General features: G+C 43.6%; 1 protein-coding gene across 2 annotated transcripts in view; it reads right to left on the bottom strand.

The window, feature by feature from the left end:
- The window catches only part of LOC147017499 (A disintegrin and metalloproteinase with thrombospondin motifs 18-like), a 181,984-nt gene that overhangs the window by 15,739 nt on the left and 160,245 nt on the right, over positions 1–6,000 (bottom strand). The gene's annotated exons all lie outside the window — the stretch shown is intronic.

The raw sequence follows: 6,000 nt of genomic DNA, 5'->3' as shown, positions 1-6,000 counted from the left end.
GGCTATTTGTGTGCCAAATTTGGTGCTTTCCTCACAAAATTCACAATTGTTATGCTAAGTTGCCCCACTATTGCTGGAGTTTCCCATTTGTGTTTCTCGTTTGCAGAACACTTATCTCAAAAATCAATTGCTCAGTTTCATATTCCAGAGAAAAAAGTTTATATAGAGTTCCAATGAAGAATGACCATTTGCTGTCAGATAGTGATCACTTAATCAGGATGCTGTGTCCTAACCATCCCGAAATCAACAACGTCGAATGTCTTCATCTCTATAAATATTTTGAAGTGTTTGTAAGTTATTCTTTCAGGGGTGAACCATAACACCTGGAGGCCACAAAATTTGGGTGTCGGAACTTCAGAATCTGGGCAAGGTTTGAAGCTACCGTTTCAAGCCTTGTGTGAGTGATTCAGAGGAAGAATGTGCACGTGTTATTGAATATGAAAACACTGGTCACATGATCACTTCAGCTCGGTTGGGTTCAATTTTCTGTTCAAATGACGGTTTATAAGGGAGGGATATTTTATTAATTGATAAATCGGTTTAAATATTACTCGAGCAGAAATACCCGTTATCGCCAGACAGCACAGACATCATGGACAAAATGGGCGATGAATGCTTTGTCACACCATCACAGGCTGACCAGGTGTCTTGTATGTTATGGGATCGTCCTGTTTCATACTTTCCTCAGATGCCATTTGTGTCCATACCGTGTCCCACTGTCATGTCTGTGAGGTGTCAATGTCACTCGACAGAGGGATTACTATTTTTCAGGAGAGGTGGTGGATTAAACCATTTTTCACGAGAGGTGGGGGCGATTATTGTGGGGGGATGGTGGAGATGGGGTGTGGGATGGTGGTGGGGATTATCGGGGGATGGTGGAGGGGGTATGGGATGATGGTGAGGATGATGGAGGGGGGGGGAGAAACCTGAAAATTTTAGCATCCTTGGTCAAATTATCTCGGAGGAGTAGACCAGGTGTCCATGATAAATAGATGGTGGTTCATTTGATTTGGAGAAATTTTTGTCGATAATGGATAATTATTTTCATGTGCTCTTGTGGTAACTACTGAGCAATGGCAACAGGTTTTTGATTCACCACTCAAATCACCTGTGTACGTGGAATGGTAGCTGGGTAAAGATGGTGTTACAGTTTTGAGTGACGGCTGTTTCTTCCGCTTAATCGTGAGTATGGCAAACACTCAATCCTGGAAGATAACCACAAGATCTAGCTATATCTGTTGATTCATAACAGTACTCTGTAAAATGTTCTGAGCATAAAAGCAAACATTTTGTCGGCCTAATCCACACTCGGGTATTTCGAACAAACCTCGTCCAATTTCTGGTAAACTTCGGCCATTAGTGTAGCAAGAAACCATCTCAGTTTGTATTACTATACAAGCACCGAGGACACAGACTGAAAATTTGTGGAAAATCGAAGGACAAATTTCACATCTGCATTTCTCAGTTAAATTATTCCGTGATGTAACCCGTACATAGTACGGATCTGGCCATCGACTCCCGGGTGTGACGTCATGACTAATATGAAGAAGAATGAGATTTCGACTCTTAATCACAAATTTCCCTACTTTATGATTCGGAAATCATAAAAAATAAATCATATCTATTTTGTAGGGTATCAAGGGATAAATTAGCATCAAGGTGGTCTGAGTGTTTGAGTTCCCCTTTAAGGAGGGAAATGATATAAAGTAAGTATTCTGTGTGGATGATAAGCTTCGAGATGATAAGTAAGCCTAGAGATGATAAGAATAGTAAGGAACTCACAGGATGAGTTTTATAGCTATTATATTATATATATTATAGGCCCCCTGATATGATCAAAGAGCAGGATGGATGAACCATTCATAAAGAGAGTATTGATTGTGGCAGATTTTGATTTGCCAAGAATAGAGTGATCCCATTGAAAGAACAGGGCAGATGAGGAATTTCTAGACCTAATGTAGGATTGCTTTTTAAACCAGTTTGTAGATAAGTCCACAAAATAAAAGTAGTGTGTGAAATGCCTTTTCAAGTTGTGATCCAAATATGGTTGAGAAGGTGCAGTGAGATCATTGAGGGACGTCACCATAACAGTGTGTGCAAGGATTGTATTAAGATTTAAGAGTTCGGGATAGTAGAGCAAGGCTATATTTCAGGAAAGCAAACTTTGAGGGAATGAGGAGAGAGATATGTTTGATAGAACGACAGGCACCCTATAGATTGAGACAGTTAAGCAATGGGCATCGGAGAAATGGGCAGCCTTGAAGGAGCAAATGTGAAATGTAAAGAGTAAGTACATTCTAGTGAGGTGTAAAGCTCGGGGCAGAAACACATCAGGCTGGTTGAGTAGAGAGGTCAGGAGTGCTATCAAATAATAAAGCAGGATTAGAGTCCGATTCAGATCATATAGAAGTAAACAGAGGTTAGTCAAAGTAACGAGGCAAAAAAAGAAAGATAACATGAGAAGGATGCAGCCAATAATATTAAGGGTAATAGCAGGACTAGGGAGTTAAAGTACACGATGATTAAAATCTGGTTAAACGAGAACGGCACTATAATTGTGCAGAAATTGGAAATGGGACATCAAACTATTTTTTTGTACATGAGGATGTCCTTGTGTGGATAAAAGATGTTAACAGGAAAAATATAAGGATGAACACATATTTTAGACCCAATCTTGATAGGTACCCCTATGAAAATTTCACATGCTTTTCACTTCCTAAAATTTTGGGGGGGGGGAGGGGTATGATTGATTCACAGGCTGACACTTTCATTTGAATGCACCAATCAACGAATGTTTCCTATCTTATAAAAGCTGATTGGATTGGCTCTCCAATGATATATCAATTATGCATTTCTGATTAATATTTACTTCTGCAGTGTATTTTAATCATAAATAACTGGTCATTTGATGGAAATCTCAATTTTATTCCTCACCTAAAAACGAAAACACTTCAAACCCATTTTAATATTTATGGTATTTGTATTTCCTATTATCCTTCCACTGCATGCATGTCACCATATCTAGGTGGGCAATGCATGTCACCATATCCCGGTGGGCAATGCATGTCACCATATCTAGGTGGGCAATGCATGGCACCATATCCCGGTGGGCAATGCATGTCACCATTTCTAAGTGGGCAATGCATGTCACCATATCTAGGTGGGCAATGCATGTCACCATATCGAGGTGGGCAATGCATGTCACCATATCTAGGTGGGCAATGCATGTCACCATATCCCGGTGGGCAATGCATGTCACCATATCGAGGTGGGCAATGCATGTCACCATATCTAGGTGGGCAATGCATGTCACCATATCTAGGTGGGCAATGCATGTCACCATATCCCGGTGGGCAATGCATGTCACCATATCTAGGTGGGCAATGCATGTCACCATATCCCGGTGGGCAATGCATGTCACCATATCTAGGTGGGCAATGCATGTCACCATATCCCGGTGGGCAATGCATGTCACCATGTCTAGGTGGGCAATGCATGTCACCATATCTAGGTGGGCAATGCATGTCACCATATCTAGGTGGGCAATGCATGTCACCATATCGAGGTGGGCAATGCATGTCACCATATCTAGGTGGGCAATGCATGTCACCATATCGAGGTGGGCAATGCATGTCACCATATCGAGGTGGGCAATGCATGTCACCATATCGAGGTGGGCAATGCATTTCTAAACATCATACAAGTTACTAGAATTGAGAAAATCCAAGATGGCTGTCATAAAAGAGTGAAAAACTACTGATTCTCATATATCCGTCATTAAAAAACATACAAATTTGAATTGAATGACATTTTACATGTTTTCAGACTCAAGAAATCCATTACCATTATCAGGTGTGGGAAAACAAAATCTCTCTTCCTCATATGTGGCGACTTCAATTGTCATCATGCCAGGTGGCTGGGTGTGGGTACCTCTCTCACCTGTCATGGTACTTCAGCAAAGGACTTCTGCAACTCATTGGGACTGACTCAATTGGTCAACTTCCCTACCCGGATCTCAAACAATGGTACTCCATCTCCTCTGGATCTGATTTTGACATATTTCCTGAAAATATTTGCTGTTCTTCCTTCGCTCCAATCGGTTCTTCTGACCACATACTTGTTAAAGTAAACATCTCTCTGGCGGTTATTAGAGAACCACCTCACCGCCGTCGAGTCTGGCATTTCACTCAGGCCAATTGGCAGGGTCTCCAAGCAGCCATCAAACTTCTACACTGGTCTCCCATCGATACTTTCTCCAGCATCACCTCATCCTGGGAATTCTTTCAAAGAAACTTGCTCGCTCAAATGCACAGCTTTATTCCCTCTCGTCTTCAGTTGTCCTCCCCTTCCTCCCGCCCATAGTTCACTGAAGTTTGTGGCGAGGCAGTTGTCCTGAAACAACTTGCCTTTGCCTCATGAAAAGCAAACCCAACTGAGAGTAATCTCAGTTCCTTCCATAAAGCTCGGAACAAGTGTGTATCTACCCTCAGGAGAGCCAGAAAACAACATCTTTCTCATCTCAAGTGTGAACTCTCAAACCTCTCTCCCTCCTCAAAATCCTGGTGGCATCTAATCAAATCTGTTTCTGGTGTATGTTCCCCCTCCATCCCCTTGCTAAGCTCAAATGGCCGCACTGCTGATACCGCACATGAAAAGGCTGAATGCCTAAACTCGGTGTTTGCATCTAAATCTTGTGTCTGAAATCCATCGCTTTCTGTACCCACCTTACACAGTCACATCCAGCTGTCCCTGGACTCTGTGTCCTTTTCTCCTGACAAGGTGGAGAGCTTGCTGTCAAATCTCGACTCAGATTCTGCAACCGGTCCAGAGGGCATCAGCCCACGTGTCCTAAAAACCTGCTCTTCTGCTCTTGCTCACCCGTTCTCTGTTCTATTCACCCTCTCATTTGCTCAAGGTCATCTGCCATCTGCTTGGAAATCAGCAAACATCACTGCCCTGATTAAAAAAGGTGCAAAAACAGATCCCTGCAACGAAAGACCAATCAGCCTTCTCCCAATCATCAGCAAGGTTATGGAATCCATCATCGTTTCAGACATTAAATCCTTCCTCACCTCCAATGGCTTGATTTCCGATCTTCAATTTGGTTTCAGACCAGGTCACTCTATCCTGGATATGCTGCTTCTGCTCTCCCAACAATGGATGGAAGCCCTCAATGCCAGACAGGAAATCCGAGCCATATCCGTTGACATATCACGTGCTTTTGACACGGTCTGGCACCCTGCCCTGCTCACCAAACTCTTTAGCTATGGTATCCAAGGCCATCTCCACTCATGGCTCCCAGACTTCATCTCCTGTCGCAGCCAACGTGTGGCCCTAAATGGAGTTCTTTCATCCCCTCTTCCTGTCCAGGCTGGAGTTCCTCAAGGCAGCGTTCTGGGCCCTGTTCTTTTTCTGGTTTTCATCAATGATCTCTCCGACTCTCTGGAAAATCATCTTTATCTCTTTGCTGATGATTCCACCCTCTGTCGTACCATCTGTCATCTCTCAGCCCGACAAGCCGCAGCTTCTTCGCTCACTGCAGATCTGGATAAAATCACAAACTGTTCCAACACGTGGAACATGTCTTTCAATCCAGACAAATCTCACGCTCACTATGTCTCTTTGAAAGGACCGTTTAGCAACCCCCCCCCCCCCCATCTACTTTCTCAACAATCCTCTGGAAGAAGTCCTTTCTTTCAAGCTTCTGGGTCTCACTATCTGCCATGATCTTTCCTGAGAAAGCCACATTTCCAACCTCGCCTCCAAAGCCAGTCGCCAACTGGGAATCCTCCATCGTGCAAAGTCCTTCCTTGGCCCACCTGAGCTCCTGACCACATTCAAAGCTTTCGTCCACAGCCTGATGGAGTACTGTTCTCCCCTCTGGGCCGGTGCTCCTGCCTCCCACCTTTCTCGGCTTCACGCTGTGGAAACCAAGGCATTTCGGATCATTGGCATCTCCTGCAATGAGGCTGAGTCTTTGTGCCTCTCACTCTTTCACCG

The sequence above is a fragment of the Eptatretus burgeri genome, chromosome 11, assembly GCF_056783735.1.
Source record: "Eptatretus burgeri isolate ZD-2024b chromosome 11, Ebu_testis_v1, whole genome shotgun sequence".
NCBI lineage: Eukaryota > Metazoa > Chordata > Myxini > Myxiniformes > Myxinidae > Eptatretus > Eptatretus burgeri.
Note: the sequence above shows the minus strand (reverse complement) of the source record. Positions and strands in the feature narration are given on the sequence as shown.